Source organism: Protopterus annectens, chromosome 6.part0 (assembly GCF_019279795.1).
Source record: "Protopterus annectens isolate FY-2018-M chromosome 6.part0, PAN1.0, whole genome shotgun sequence".
Lineage (NCBI taxonomy): Eukaryota > Metazoa > Chordata > Ceratodontiformes > Protopteridae > Protopterus > Protopterus annectens.
The window spans coordinates 484,341,993-484,358,982 of NC_056737.1; the positions used below are offsets into that span (position 1 = coordinate 484,341,993).

The 16,990-nt window shown below is 44.0% G+C and overlaps 1 protein-coding gene across 1 annotated transcript in view; it reads left to right on the top strand.

Annotated features, from left to right (window-relative positions):
• CDAN1 (codanin 1) overlaps window positions 1-16,990 on the top strand; it is a gene marked incomplete in the record, with an annotated part of 1,645,523 nt that overhangs the window by 509,794 nt on the left and 1,118,739 nt on the right.

The following is a 16,990-nucleotide window of genomic DNA, read 5'->3' on the forward strand; positions in this document are numbered from 1 at the left end:
GGTTCAGTCCTGGGTCCTCTCCTGTTTGGTATCTACTTCTCTGAAGTACAGGCTAACACAGAAGGTCTTTGGCTAACAAAGTTTGCAGATAACTGCAAACTAGGAGCCATAATCAAAACTCCTAACGATGTGGGCATACTACAAAAGGGACTCACTGAGACAGATGCCTGGTGTCAGGGCCATGGCCTGAAGCTCAATGCCAAAAAGTGTATTGTCATCCACTTTGGTAAAAACTCTGTACCCATGAACTACCACATAAGTGGTAGTCTACTTAATGCCGAAAGTGTGATAAGAGACCTTGGACACAGGTGAACAGTAGTCTCTCCTTTGATAATCACATCGCCACAGTGGTTAAGAAATCCTTCTATATGGCTCACCTCATCACAAAAGGTTTCTCATCCAGAAAAAATAAAGAGGTAATTGTTTCCCTCTACTCATCGCTCATTAGACCCATTATAGTGTACAACGCCCCTTTTGGTATGTACCTCACAAGACATCTACAACAACTGGAAAGGCCACAGAAATACCTCACAAAGAGGATTACTGGCCTCAAACAAATGCCCTACACAGACAGTCTCAGAGAACTCCAGCTTTACTCCATCGCATATCGCCTACTCAGAGGCGATCTCTGCCTAACATACAAAGCTATGTCAAACCCAGAGCTGTTGGACATGCTCCACTTAAAGAAATCCCAAACCTTCCAAGCAACATGCTCTAGGGACCTAAACCTTGTCACCACAATAAACAGAACATGCTGGAGGGATAGATTCCTATCCCAGAGACTTCCCATACTCTGGAACAGACTACCTATGTCAAACAGAGCTCCCCATTAGCACTCTTCAAGAAAAATCTTGATGACTGGATGGGAAATAGGAAATTCACCCCAGGGATCACTTCTGTGGCACTGCTCGACAGGGGCACAAGAAAATAAATTTCGTAGGTGGCAAAAGCCAGGGTACCTTTTTGGCTAGGCTTATATAGGCCCTAGGGCTAATAGCCTAGTACCTACCTATGAACCTATGAAAATGCTTGCAACTAGGAGTGCATCTGTGCGGTTTGTTTTCATTTATATAAATGTATGATTGCCTATGTAATAAGCGACGGTTAATAACGGTTTCTTGTTTAAAAAAAGCAGGAATTGAATAATGTATGTAATGTTGCTTAGGTTATATAATGTATAGTAGCATATGTGAAATATAATGTTTATGTTAATATAGTTTGATTACTTTTATATTAATGTAAATTTGCCTATGTCACAAGTGATAATTCAGTAAAGGTGTTTGGAAAACAAAAAAAAATCCTGGAAGAAATAGAAAAAACTAACTAGCCATTCAAATTAACAAATAAAACTGCAAAAAAATGAGACAGTGACATGAATATGAGGTTTCTCAAGAACTGTTTAAAAAAATGGTTAGACATGGTGTGCAGAGAAAACCTGAGATTCTCTGCTATATCAGAGAAATTGGAAGTAACAAACTGTATTTATTTTATAAAGCATAAATATGCAATTGGACTGGCATTCAACAGCAAAATTTGTTCACTGAGAAGACATCTTGAGTGCATGCTCCAAACCTGGCCATAAGAAAGCAGCCAACATCTACATTACTAAAGCTATAATCACACCAGCAGAAAGAACTGATCCTGGCAAAACTGTGGCAGAAGGGCAAAATACTAAAAACTGGAGTCAGCAGAGTTTGTAGAAAATGATAATTCACTGCACACCAGGCAAAAGAGAAGCACATTTATTCCATCCAGGACTGCTGAGAGGCAGGTGTTACATTCAAACTGCTGTATCCAGCAGTCTTCAAATTGTCATTTTCTTGGAGGATCAAAGTCACTTTTTGACAAAGAACAGGCTAAAAAAGGTTTATCCAACAAAAAGTGAGTCAGCAAGCAGAAGAGGACTCTGCTTCTCATTCTTCTGACAAGTTACATAGAGAGAATTTGTCAGTGAAACCTTTTCAGCTGTTTCAAAGGAAAGTACTTGAGACAGTAAAAAGCACAGCAGTTGACTATAAGAATAAGCAAGTACCTTTGACTTTAACCAGAGTCTTGTGTCAGGAGATGCAGATGAACAGAAAGACCATCAACTCTGAAATTAGTGAACAAATGGAAGACTACAATGCATCTTATCACATTTGTGAAATACAGTTTTGCAAGAAAAAGTGTCTGAAAAAAACTGGACTTTTGCTGACTAACTTCTGGGTTGACTGTAAACCACATACTTCACTTAATATCATTATAGGAGGACACTAGTAGGGGGAAACAGTAAACATTTTTATTAGTACATGTATAAAACATTTAATGATATAAACTGCATGTTATATACAGTAAAACAGTTTAGTGTAATGTAGATAGGGGCATTTTAAATGGGGGGGGGGGATTCTTTTCGGTGACTGCTCCTAGAGTCAAAGATATTAAAGTGAACAAGTACTTTTTTAGTTGCAAGAAATATAGGTTTTACAACAAAAACAAGAGAAAAAAGGTTGAGCAAAAGCAAGTTTAATGTTTCATATGCTGTGACCTTGGGCTGTTGGGGAGGGGTGTAAAAGTGCATTGATTATATTATACTCAGAATTAGGATATATTTTTTTATTTTACAGCACTGAAAGTCTAGATTACTACTATTGCCTTAAGCTGTAAACAGGCATTTTTGTAAGCATGCAGGCTTTAAAAAATACGGAATGATGAAAGCCACGGAAATGCTAAGCTTCTTACAAAGGCAAACATATTAGTTTGTTTTCCACTGGCAACTATTCAGTTATACCAATATGTGTCTCTTCTGAGTGAAATTTACAGACTCGTTGCTGACTTCATTTCCATGCAGGTAAGTTGTCTGCAGGGACTAGCAATTAATCTTGAGAATTCCAAGTATTCTTTGCTGAGAGAAATGCAAAATGTAATGGTATAATGGCAATCAGTTCAATGAAAAAAAAAATAACTATAATTATGGGAAGTAAATACGTAACAACCTCACCCACAGCATTAGAACAGTGTATGATTTAGATTTATTTAAATATAGCCAGTGCATTTTTTTAGGGCTAAAAAAAGAAGTTATGTACTCACCATAACGTTCCATCTGAGTAGGTACTTCATTTGTCTGCAACCTGTGGTTATCGGATCCAACCTCAGATCCGAGCCGGCAGCTTTCCAAGCTACAAGATCCGAGCTCCTAGCTCCTCCCCTACCCATAATCCCCTGCTATGTGCTGCATTACCTCAGATCGGTTTTTGCCCATTACACAACTCCAAACCTCGAAAGAGGGAACAACACCGGACCTACTCTCCTAACAGGAGAAAAACTTAGGTGGCCAGAAGTCCCGACAAGGTTCGGGGGATGGCAGGGGGGGGGTCGGTTGCAGACAAATGAAGTACCTACTCAGATGGAACGTTATGGTGAGTACATAACTTCTTTATCTGAAGTAGTTACTTAATTTGCTCTGCAACCTGTGGGACAGAGTCCCCAGCTACCTAGGAAAAAACCTGGGTGGCCTTTACGAAAGGATATCTCCGAAGCACTGCGGAGCCAAAGAAAGCCCTACCTCTCGATATCATATCCAGCTTATAATGAGAAATAAACATATGAGAAGAGGACCAGGTAGCTGCCGAACATATATCGTCCAAGGGAATCCTGGACCAGAAGGCTGCTGAGGTGGCCATAGACTTCGTAGAATGAGCGTGAATTCCAATAGGAGCCGGTTTGCCTGAAGATATGTACCCGTGAACTATGCACTGATAAATCCAATTTGCTACAGTCACTTTGGAAATGGCCTTACCCATGGCCGATTTAGCAAATGACACAAACAACTGGTCCGACTTGCGAAAATCTTTAGTCCTATACAAGTAGAAACGTAGTTGTCTGTGTACATCCAGTTTATGCAATTTGTATTCCCCTCTATTCTGAAAATTTGGGAAGAACACGGGTAAATTTATTGACTGATTGATATTTGACTCCGAAGCCACCTTGGGTAAGAGACGGATTACTCCTGAGGAACACTCTATCCTTGTGAAAAATGAGATAAGGATGTTTCATGCACAATGCTTGAAGTTCTGAAACTCTTTTGGCCGAAGTAATGGCCACCAAAAAAGCCGTTTTCCAAGACAAGAATTTTAACGGTACCGAGGCCGCGGGCTCAAAGGGTGGGCCTGTTAGGGCTTGTAAGACTAAGGTCAAATCCCACGAGGGCACCGCCACTTTCACTGGAGGCTTCAAAAGAAAAATGCCCCGCAAGAAAGTTTTGCATAATTTTGTAGAAGCCAAGGATCCTAATCCATCTCCCACATGGAAATGGGAGATGGCTGCTAACTGCACCTTAACTGTAGAAGCACTTGCTCCCTGCCTAAAAATCAGTGACAGAAAGTCTAGAATAGTCGGAATAGGAACTGTAAATGGATCCAGGCCCCTGTCTTTAGCCCAGACGGAGAAACGTTTCCATTTGCTGTTGTAAATTTTCCTAGTAGCCGGTTTATGAGCCGTGACTAGAATGGCCTTCACAGGAGATGCGATACCGGGAGTCCTTGCCATCAGTGGAACTGGATCAACCAAGCCGCAAGCTTGAGGTTCACTAGGTTAGGGGTCTGGAATCCTGCCGGATGTGAAATCAGGTCTGGAATGGGATCCAGTATCCATGGAGGAGTCACACTGCGAGACCGCAGGTAAGGGAACCAAACCTGGTGAGGCCAGAATGGGGCTATGAGGATAACTCTGTTCCCCAACCGACAGGCTTTCTGTATGAACTTCGTCATAAGTGGGAGGGGGGATAAGCATAAAGTAGACCGGGAGGCCAAGCATGGACTAGAGCATCTCAGGGATTTTCCCCTTCGGGGGGAAGTATTGTGAAGTACTCGCTGCATTTTGTGTGTAATGGAGAAGCAAAAAGATTGCAGCGAGGCCAACCCCATTCGTGGAAGATCAGCTTTGCAACTGATGGATTGAGAGACCACTCGTACAGAGTGAGAATCACTCGACTCAGTTTGTCCGCTAATATGTTGGACCGTCCCGGAATGTGCGTTGCTAAAAGAAACTGGTTGGTGAATATCGTCCATTCCCAAACTCTCATAGCCTCTCGACAAAGGGGGTAAGACCTGGTTCCTCCTTGTTTGTTTATGTACCAGACTACTGACATGTTGTCAGTCTGGATTGCAATAGTCCCCAGAGGTAGAAGGTCGTGGAGAGCTTGCAACGCTAGAAGCATCGCCCTCATCTCTAGGACACTGATATGCAAAGCGGTCTCTAGGGGAGTCCACGTGCCTTGGACGGTTCTGCCCAAACAATGACCCCCCCCACCCGAGGCGAGAAGCATCCGTGGTCAGCGCATGGCTTGGGGGGGAGGGACGACAAAGGGTCTCCCTTCCTTCAGTTCTGGCACGTGGAGCCACCAAATAAGGTAGTCCTTGCAAACTCTGCTCAGTGGAATCTGAGTGTTCAACTGATGGAGTAGTAAAGACCACTGAACTTGAAGGGTCCACTGCAGAACCCTCATCCGCAGACAAGCGTGGAGGGAGAGATCGATCGCTGATGCCATAGATCCTAGTGCCCTCAGGACTAATTCCGCCACCGGCGCCGGACTCTGAAGACGGGTTAGTACCTGAAATGACAAGCTGCTCAGCCTGTCCGCCGTTAGCATAGCACAAGAGATACGGGTATCTAACTTGGCCCCTATGACCTCCAGGACCTGCACGGGGCAAATAAAGGACTTGTGTAGATTCACTGAGATGCCTAAGCTCTGGACAAGGGTCAGAGCATAATCTCTTGCCACGCAGAGTTGATGCCTGTTGGTGGCGGTAAGGAGCCAATCGTCTAGGTACGGAAAGACCTGAATGCCCTGAAGTCTCAGGTGGGCTGCAACCACTGCCATAACTTTGGTGAACACCCTGGGGGCTGAGGTGAGGCCGAACGGAAGAACCCTGAACTGACAATGACTGGCTCCCAGCCGGAAGCGGAGAAACCTTCTGGATCGTCTGTCCATCAATATGTGGTAGTACACATCCTTGAGGTCTATAGAGCACATCCAGTCGTTCTGCCGCAGGAGGGGTAGAATTGATTGGAGGGTGACCATCTGGAATTTTTCCTTGGGAATGAACAGATTCAAAGGGGAAAGGTCTAGTCTGGGTCTTAGGTCCTCCGGCTTTTTTGGCACCAAAAAGAACCTGGAGTAATAGCCCAATCCAGACTGGTCTGGTGGGACGGGCAGGATGGCTCTTTATTCTAGCAACTTCAGGACCACTGAAGCCGCTGCCTCCCTCTGATCGGGTGGAACATCGGGGAGGCGTCTGGTCTTGGGGGGTGGGTTAATGAAGGTGATGGAATAACCTCCGGATATGATACGCAGCACCCATCGATCTGTCGTAATGGACTCCCAATTTGACAGATGCTCCGACAACCGCCCCCCGCCTGCCTCCAGAGAGAGACAGCCAGGTAAGCCCTCAGGGCTGCTGTGCGGATCGGTCCGGGAAAGGTTCCCTTGACCCGAACTTACGCGGTCCCCCTCTGCCTCTGGGCCGGGGTCCACCTTGTCCTCCTCTGCCTCTAGAGGATGAGGGGTCCGAAGCTGGATGGGATTGCTGAGACTTACGGAACCACCAGCTTCTTTTGTCCCCTCTGATTCCTTGAAAAGGATCGTTGGGGATTAGAGAAGTGGACTCCGACAGCAGACAGCATCTTCCCGTCCTTCTTGCTTTGGACCAGCGTCTCGCGAACGGTCTTGACGAAGAGCGAAGACCCGTCAAAGGGCACATTTGCGAAGGACGCCTTGAAGGGGTCTGCAAAATCGCAAAAACGGAGCCAGGAATGACGTCACAAGACGACCCCTTCTCCGCTGGCCCTAGCGGCTCCCCCCGTAGCATGGGAGAGTAGCCGCATGGACGTGTTAGAAATGGATTTCAGAGTGGCCATACGAGTCGAGAAACCTTTCTTGTCCTTGACCGACATGGACTATGGGGGGGCTGCAGCGTATTCCTTAATCAAGTCTCGCTGTAGCCTAATGGTATGTGCCATATAGTACAGCGCCCTTATCGAAAAGGTCGCTGAAGCAAACATCCGCTTTCCAATGCGGTCCAGCGCTCAAGATTCCTTATCCGGCGGGTGAACCGAAGAACTCTCCTGCGTGAGTTCTCTCTTGGTGGCGGCCGCCACCAACATGGCATCCACGGGAGATCCCTTGGCCCAAGACTGTCTATCCACTGGGGGGGGGGGCTAAGGATCTTGTTGGGTCGTTTCGGGATAGGCTCCACGGTGCCAGGCTCCTTCCACGCCCTGGTAGTAATTAGGTCTACCAGGGGGTCAGCCGGGGGGGACACCCAGGAGGTTGAAGGGCCTTGCCTCATACGCCTCCAGGAACACGGATTCATCCGCGGAAGGTTTTTGGGCAGACCACCCCCCTCTAATATGCAACATTTCCATGATGTCTCCGAAGGAGACATCCTCGGGGGATGACCTTGGGGAACCTTCCCCATCATCTAAATCCGTGTCGTGGTGACAGACAAAGGGGAGTCCAGGTGCTTCCTCTTGCACCGTTTACAAGGGACCTCCTCAGTAGGACTATCCGAAGAGGGCTCGTCAACAGGGTCCTGTTCCTCCAAGGGAACCAACTGGAGGGCTTGAGCAGGCTGTCCCGATGGTCGGATGATGGAGGATAGACCCACATGCAGCGGGGGTATGGGAGGATCGGAAGCCCAAAACGGGGACCTGGAAGTCCTCGACAGTACCCTCTCCACTACCTCAAAAGCCGAAGGAGAACTACTCTCACCAGGCTCGAAGAGCAATCTCCTCGGCTCCGAAGTAGGGATCGGGGTAGGAGCCGATGCAGCTGGAGCCGAGAGAAAGGTGTGCTCCGAACCCAACAGAGCCGAAGACACACCAGCTCCCCCGGATCCGACGCTCAGCCCTCGGCCCAGAGAGCTCGGATCCAACAAACTCGGAGGCACAGTCGGCGTCGAAGAGACCGGAGCTACCGGCGCCGACGAATCCCCAGCTCCGAAAGGGCCCGGATCCGATGACTCCGAGACCCGAAAGCGGGTCGGAGAAGGAGTGATCAGAGCAAACATGGGGGCCGCACTCCCTCCCAAAGAGGGGAGGCAAGAGCACCCCCATCTGCATCTGGGTCTGGATGAATCGGCGCATCATCCGATCCATGTCCGCTTCGGTGAGGCTTCTATTGGACCTTGAAGAAGTCGTTGAGGCGGGCCGGGAGGGCAGCCTCGACAACCTCGAGGGAGACTGATACTCCTCCTTTGGCTCTGGCGAAAAAGAATGCGAACAGAGCCGAGAGGGGGAGGATCTGGAGACCCTCGAAGGAGACTTGGCTAGCTTAGACGGCGGGACTGAGGGTTGAGTCTCAGCCCGCCTTTTGAGAGACCCATGTCCCTTGTCCTTGTGCCTTTTCTCCTTAGAAGAAGAGGTACCAGAGTCCCCCGAACTCAAAACCAAAGAGGGAGGTTGAGTCGGGGGCACAGAAGGCACGGGGGCTGCCGAGGCAGCCTGCACCTGAGAGGGAGAGTAAGAAGAAGCCAATTCCTGAGGCAACAAGCCCGCCAGGATCAGCTTGTTCTTCCTCTCCCTGAGAGCTCGAGGCTTAAAGGCCGCACAGATTGTGCAGGCCGATAAGTGGGCCGCCCCCAAGCATAAAACGCACTGAGTGTGGCCATCTGCCGGTGAAAGCTTATGGCCACACTCAGTACATTTTGAGAAAACTGCCTTAGGCACTTCCGCCATGACACCACTCACACAAAACACACCCAAACACTAAGGGGAAAGGGTGATACATGGGAAACTACAATTAACTAGTTAGAGATAAACAAAAAACTATCTTCCAACTACACCAGGGAACTACACACTCTCTCAACAAGAAAAATAAAATAAGAAATTTTATCCCAAAAAAAAATCACAAAAAAGCTTCGATCTCTCCAATAGCCAAAAAGCTATTCAAAAGGTAGCTGCTTCAGCCGCGGCAAAAAACGATCTGAGGTAATACAGCACATAGCAGGGGATTGTGGGTAGGGGGGAGGAGCTAGAAGCTCGGATCTTGTAGCTTGGAAAGCTGCCGGCTCGGATCCGATACCCACAGGTTGCAGAGCAAATGAAGTAACTACTTCAGATCTTACTGTTCTCTAAAACACACAATCTGTTTTTCATGCCTGGGAGGGGAAGAGAGAAGAAATGAACAGACAGCAATCATTTTAAGTGGGAGCACAGGCTGCAGCATGTACTTCAGAATGGCAAACCTTAAAGTTTAGGTTAGATATTGCCTGTAGATGCAGTCATCAATTTGGGGAAAGTGTTCCCATCTGGAAGGTTAAATATCATGTTTTGAAAATGTACATAATGTATTTCATCCAAATTACTAGGGGATAGGAGTATTTTGTATTTAGTTTTTTGTCTGAGGATTTTCGTTAAAACAATAAGTCTTGAAAAATAACAAAGGTTCAAATGGATATGAGAACAAAACTGTACAAAATATCAGCCTACCAAACTTTAGTACATCCATGTAACACAAAAGTTGGAATTGTAAATTAAAAAAATAAAACTTGTGTATAATAGGTGGAAACAAGCTTTTTATCCTGAGATTTATGTTGTCCATATTATCCGAGAACATGAATAGCCTTGTGTGTAGAAAAAAAGGAAATACCACTGAATTATAATAAGAAATCCAGAGTACAAACAGCAATGCTGGAGGAGCTACACTTGGAAAGAAATGAGCATGTAAATTTCACAAGGAGGACTTCAGAATGGATACTCAGCAGAACAGCAAGGAAAGAGGAAAATGAGTAATTATACCAACTGGTTATGTCCAACAGTGATAGATAAGGGGAAAAAGGATAAAAATGGTAGATATGTAGTAGTAGGGAGCTACTGACAAGGGAGGAAGATTAGAATGACATGTATTTTTATTCCATTCTAGACTGCAAATATGGAGCTTAATTCTTATGAGAAATAATCGGCTTTCAGCAAGAAATGTTATTCACAGGTGGAGACTGGAATTTGATTTGCAATAGTGAGGATGAATCGGGGGACCTAGAAGGGACAATATAAGAGAGTAGATTACTGATAGAGTTTATGAAAATATTTGGTAATGAAGATGAGAATGCAGTAATAAGAACTCTGACATAATTTACATATGCCCCAAGACAGCATAATTCTGACCTAGTCTAGCCCATTTATATTTCACAGTAACATGTCCACTTAACTGAAAGCCTCGACACATCAAATAACTATTTACGATCACGCACCAATGAAAAAGCAAGATAAAAACGCAGGGCAATCAAGTAAAAAAAAAAGTCACTGGTGCTCTTCCATGTACCTATAAAAGGAGCAGAATTTAAGGAATGAGTAGTGGAAATAATTTAAGAATTATTAGGAAAACAGAAATATATTTTGAAGTTAGAGCTAGTTACTGGGATAAAATGAAAATAGAGTTTAAAAATAGGGATAGAATAAGAGAGAAAGATATAGTAAAGAAGTAATAGAAATTACTTAAAGGGGCTGCCAAACAAAGTATTGCACAGTAAGTGGAGGAGCAAATGCAGAGTGCCAAAGAAAAAATAACATAGTATCTTGACAATATGCAGAAGATTTTAAAAATATTGCAGTTAAGCAACTATATTGATAAATCTAGACAGCAAAAATTTTTAGCACACAAAAACAGGGAAAAGAAAGATCAGTTGCCAAACTTAAGAACCTACAACAAGAAAAGTAACCAGGGATCCTGTAGAAGTTTTAGAAATGTTCTGGAAATTTTATGAAATTTCTATAAAGCAGAGAATGATGGAATCAATAAGCAAGGTAAGGGAAATATTTATGGATGACTTAATTATGTCAAATATAGAGACTAGGCTCAGCAACTAACAGTTAAGATAGGAGGTGAGGAGATAAAACAGGAATGAATGAAGTAGTTTAAGAACTAAGCCGATAAGAGAAATGACAAAGGACTTCCTTGCCAATGCAAATGGCTGCAAGTGGGGTACAGAAAAAAGGCAAGAGTGGGCTAGAATTTACAGGAGAAACCAGGCAAAGCAACCAAGATACTCAGAGCAAATAACTCCAGCACGAAAGGTAACAAAGTGGGAGAAGGTGAAAAAGACACCTGGACTAGAAGAAAACAGCAAAAAAAATCACTTTGTGCGATTCCCATCTCAAGCAAAAGACAGCACTGTGTGACCACAACACTACAGATACAAAGCATAAAAATCCGGGAACACACACACTGATTTTTTGTTGCAATTGTTTCCTTGTATACACAGAAAATGAAAAGCATAAGCAACACTAATTAAACATAAGGCAAATGAAAAAAATCAAAAAACAAACTTACTTGCATTGATTAAACTTAACACTCCTGGAAGAATTTGAAAAATCGGATTGTTTGGTGTCACGTTTCAAAGAAGCTGGTTACATAGATATACTTTTATAGGAGGCATTGTAATGCATGACAGGTTATGTTTTGATGGGATGTTCTTTCTATGACTAAAGTTGTATATAAATACAGTTACTTGTCATGATGTTTATATTTTCTGAAGAAGTTCCACAGCAATAAAGGGAAGAAAGCACTAGAACAAGTTCAGTGTTTTCTTTGTGCCTTGCTTTGAAGGTTTTATTTTTATTAAGTTTCAACTCTTCGTGATATTTTCAAAGTTTTTGTTTTTCTGTATGTAAGTGTATATATATATATATATATATATTTTGTTCTATGGGGAAAGGGGTACGTAGTATACCAGCACTGGTGCTAGTGGAACCTCCATCCAAATAACCCATTTCCTTCCTGACAGGTACTTTAGCTCTAACTACTTGTTCATTAGTGCTTTTATTAGAAGTTTGTTCCATTGATATGGCACAATTATCCAATGGGACTGATTGATTACAATTATCCAATACATTCCCTACAGTAACACTGTCTTCATTAACATAATCTTCTAATTGCTGAGTATGTTGCTCAGACCTTATTATATTATCTTTATTCGTATTGGTATTTGCTGTAATATGCCTATCAATGTTAGGTATAGCACCCCTACCATCAACAGTATTCACATTATTATTTTGACTGAAGTTACCCCTGGGCCAGGTAAAGATCTGCCCAAGCGAGAAATCTCTAGCATCCCTGTTAATCTTTCCCTTTTTCTGTTCTACTAGTTTCTTTTCATAAATATGTACACTATCAAGCAATTTGTCCATCTCAGTTAGTAAACTTTCCGTATTGTACTTCACAAGCATCCGTTCCTGTTGTCTCAAAATGTCACGTTTCAATGTCTCTTCTTCAGCGCTGAAATACTCATTCATAAGCTTCATATAACTGAAGCTGAGGTCTAAATTAAGTTGTTGCCACTTGGTTAGCAACGACGGATAAAGATTGCCCGTAGTGGGCATCTTTAAAATGCGTAAACCTCTAGGTACTAATTTACGCGACAAACATACCTCAAAATGTTGGCGTTGGAGTTGCCAACGCTTTAATTTAAGAAAGTCCAGTTCCAGTTTACTCAAATCTCTCGCCATTTCAATCATGTTGGTTCCTGTAGTTACGCTCTCGTCGTCGTCAACCTTCGGTTCAAACAACATTAGAGTGTTAGATCCTCCATCCATAAAATGGTGAAAACGAAGCCACTTCCGTTCATCCTGGTTCACATCCGGAACTTTGTATGGCAACTCGATATCGTTCGATTCATTTGATATATTCACTGCCCCAACGTTATTGTGGTTAGCCATGTTAACCCGGCGGGGTATAAAAAATACAACAGCAAACAGTAAAATCAGCACAACACTCCACCAGGCAATGAAGGCAATTGTGGCAAAGAATCAGTCACAGTCTTCAATAAAACAAAACAACAGCCACAAAAGTCACCACGGCTCAGTAATGAAAGGAGCAATTATCCAAGTAATGAATAAATCCAAATGATATGCTCAACGGAGCACAAAAACCAAACTGGTCAAAGGAATAATATTCAGCGTTTTATTTCAGCAACAACAACAGTAAGCGCTTTCACCTATCGGCCGTGGTGACCTTTGTGGCTGTTGTTTTGTTTTATTGAAGACTGTGACTGATTCTTTGCCACAATTGCCTTCATTACCTGGTGGAGTGTTGTGCTGATTTTACACACACACATATATATATATATATATATATATATATATATATATATATATGCATGTATATATATATGTATATATATATATATATATATATATATATATATATATATATATAGCTATGTGTATATGTATATATGTGTGTGTGTATATATATATACATATATATATGTGTGTATATGTATGTATATATATATATATATATATATATATATATATATATATATATAAATATATATGTGTGTATATGTATATATATATATATATATATATATATATATATATATAGGTTCATAGGTTCATAGATGTGTGTGTATGTATATACACACATATATAGGTTCATAGGTTCATAGGTTTATACTAGGCTATCTGCCCTAAGGCATTTATAAGCCTAGCCCAAATTATTGTGGCTTACGCCACCCCTTATATGAAAAAATACTGTGCCCATTAGTTTGTTGTGCCTCTGTCCAGCAGTGACCCAGAGATGATTCCCGGGGTAAACCTACGATCTCCCATCCACAGGTCTAGATTTCTCTTGAACAGAGTCAGCGAGGTGCTCTGCCTCACATGGACCGGGATTTTATTCCACAGCATAGGGAGTCTCTGAGTGATAAATCTATCCCTCCAGCACGTCCTATTTATATCCGTGCTAAGGTTTAAGTCGCTTGCTCTAGTGGTTTTGGTGGATTTGGATTTTTGAGGTGGAGCATGTCCATTAATTCCGGGTTGGACATGGCCTTGTATGTCAGGCACATGTCACCTCTGAGCAGACGGTATGCGACTGAATAGAGCTGGAGTTTCTTCAATCTGGCAGCATATGACAGATTTTGGAGTCCCTTTATCCTTTTGGTGAGGAACTTTTGGGGTCTCTCCAATTGCTGCAGATGTCGGGTGAGATACATCCCGAATGGGGCATTGTACTCGATCATTGGTCTGATAAGTGAAGAGTACAGGGGAACAATGACCTCACTAGATCTGGATGTGAATCCCTTCATGATCAGGTGGGCAATGTAGAAGGTCTTTCTAACCACTTTAGCAATGTGAGTGTCAAAAGAAAGGCCACTGTCAACCTGGGTCCCCAGGTCCCTGATAACCTCTTCTGTGCTTAGCGGATTGCCACCTATATGGTAGCTTGGGGTTACCTTGTTTTTCCCGAAGGGTATGACTATACATTTTTTGGTGTTTAACTTCAGGCCATGGCTCTGGCACCAGCTATCTGTTTCCGTGAGTCCCTTCTGAAGGATATCAGTGTCCGATGCACTTTCCACTATGGCCCAGTTTGCAGTCATCTGCAAACTTTGTCAGCCAAAGTCCTCCCATGTTGGCCTGTACTTCTGAGAAGTAGATGCCAAACAATAGGGGCCAAGGACCGAGCCCTGTGGGACACCACTTGTGACCGGCTTGGAGTCTGACACAGCGCCAGCAACTCTAACCCTGTGGGTTCTGTCCTTAAGCCAGTTTGCAACCCATCTTGTGACATATGGGTTTACATTTAAGCTGGTAAGTTTTTCTACAATACCCGAGTGGGGTATTGTGTCGAAAGCCTTTGCAAGGTCAAGGTAGGCTGTATGGACTGCCTTTCCCTCATCAATGGCCTTGGTGACTATTTCAAGAAGTCGACCAAGTTCAAAAGGCATGATCTTCCCTTGACAAAGCCAAACTGGGTCGGGTCCAATGTCTGCAAGTCCCCTATATCTTTGTTTATGAGCTCCATTATGATCCTCTCCATAGCTTTGCAGACTAGACTTGTTAAGCTTATGGGGCGGTAATTACCAGGGTCCGTGAGGCCACCTTTGTGGAGTGGGACCACAGTTGCCGACGCCACTCCTTGGGCACGTATCCTGTGGTAAGGCTGAGATTAAACAGCTGCCTTATGTGCGGGTTTAATTCCTCATTTAGCTCGTGTAGCACACAGCCGGGGACACCATCCGTCCCATTGATGCTGTGTTTTTAGCTTTAGAGAGAGCAGCTTTCACCTGCGCATTTGAGATGTCCGGGAGGCTACACTCGGCTGGGATAGTTATCTCTCCTTTAGGGGAGAGGGGTGAAGTTTGCACTGAACCTGTCTGCCAGTATGTTGGCAATGTCTGTGGGTTCAGTGATTTTTGTATCATTTTGGACTAATTCTGAGCATATCTGTGAGTTTCCACCCAGGTTCCTAACATAGCTGAAAAAGGCCTTATGATTGTCCTTTGAATCCATGGCAATTTTTCTCTCAAAATTGGCCTTAGTTGATTTTATGAGTGCTCGTATTTTTTACTAATAATGATCAGGGGTGACTTCCCTTTTATGGATTTTGTTCTATCATGTAATAGCTTTCTCCTCTTATTGTAAAGTTTGTTAATGGCTGGGGTCCACCAGACTGGACGTTTGCCCTTTGTGGAAAGAGTCTTGGTTTTATTTGGGATTGCCTGATCCATGCAGTCCTGGAGGTGTTCATAGAAGGCATTTGTAAGGGCTTCCGCAGCTTGGGTTGTGGTTTCCTCTGACTCAGGGGCCTTGAAGGATACCACACCAGTCTTGAGTAGTGTGAAGTTTGCTTTAGAGAAGTTCTTCACTATGGTCTTTTTGTTTGGGGTGGGGGCGGATGTGGATTTCCAGTGAGATTAGTTTATGATCAGATCTCACCAATGAGGGATATACTTCGGTGTGGAGCATTTTGTCCCCATGTTTGTGACAATGAGATCTAGTATATTTTCTCCTCTCGTGGGAACAGTGACTAGCTGTTCCATGGCATTTGAATTTATGAACTCCAGGAACCGTTGGGCTAGAAAGTTAGGGCTTGAGTAATGTTCCCAGTCTATATTCGGGTAGTTGAAGTCACCCAATATGATGGTGTTTGGAGATACATTTATACCCTCCAGTGTCTTCAGGAAGGCTGTGTGGGGTTCCTGAGTTTGAGAGGGTGGCCTGTAGCATGCTACAATTTGTAGAGCAGTTTTGCCTATTGTTAGTTGCACCTGGATGGTTTCGAAGCTTCATGCGTTGCCACCAACCTGGGGGTGTGAGTATCCTTTATGAATATGGATACACCTGCCAGTTTTGGGGAGGGGTCCGGGTTTTGGGGCCGGAACGCGTGATATGAGGTAAAACCTAATAGTGCCGGGTGCTCTCAGGAGCCTTGAACCAGGTTTCAGTTACAGCACAGACATCGATGTTCTCCATACTGAGAAGGGCCTCGAGTGCGTGCATTTTGAGATTTAGACTTCTGGCATTGAGCAGCATTACCCTCAATTTCTTCCCATTTTGTTTTCTAGGGTGGTAGGTTTAGAATTTGAGCCTTGCCTAAAAAGGCACTATGGGGTGGCAAGAGCCTTAGCCAATATCCGGAATCCCAGGGTGACAGGTGCAAGCCGTCCCTTGAAGCAGCGTGGCTTGTCAAGCATGTCATCCCAGGCAGACAGACACTGGATCCCCTTTGAATGACACCAGACATTAAGCCAATTGTTAAAGCTGATCATCTTGTCTCTATATTGTGGCATCATTCTTGGTGAAGGAAGGATACTGCTCAGGGTTAGGGTCATACCTGCCTGGGCTACATAATCAGAGAGCTCCTCTATGTCTCTTTCATGCAGTCCAGGGAGGTACGTCTCAGGTCGCTCACACCAGCATGGACAATGACTGTGTCATATTTGTACTTGCTGTGGAGTGACCAGTGCTTGTGTTATGTGGCGGATTCTAGCCCGATAGGCAGCTTACTGTGACCCTCTCCTTGTTCAGCCTGGTGAGTGGGACGTCAGTGTGTCTGACTATGGAGTCACCTATGACAAGTATGTTTGGTGTTGTATTTGGCCTTAAGGGCTGTGACTGCTTTGCACACTGCTTTTGTGGTTTATGTGTTGCTTGTGGGGTGTCTTGAGGTAGCAGTTGTTTGGGTGTCTGCTTTGGAGGCCTCTGCTGTTTAGGTAAATTTTTACTC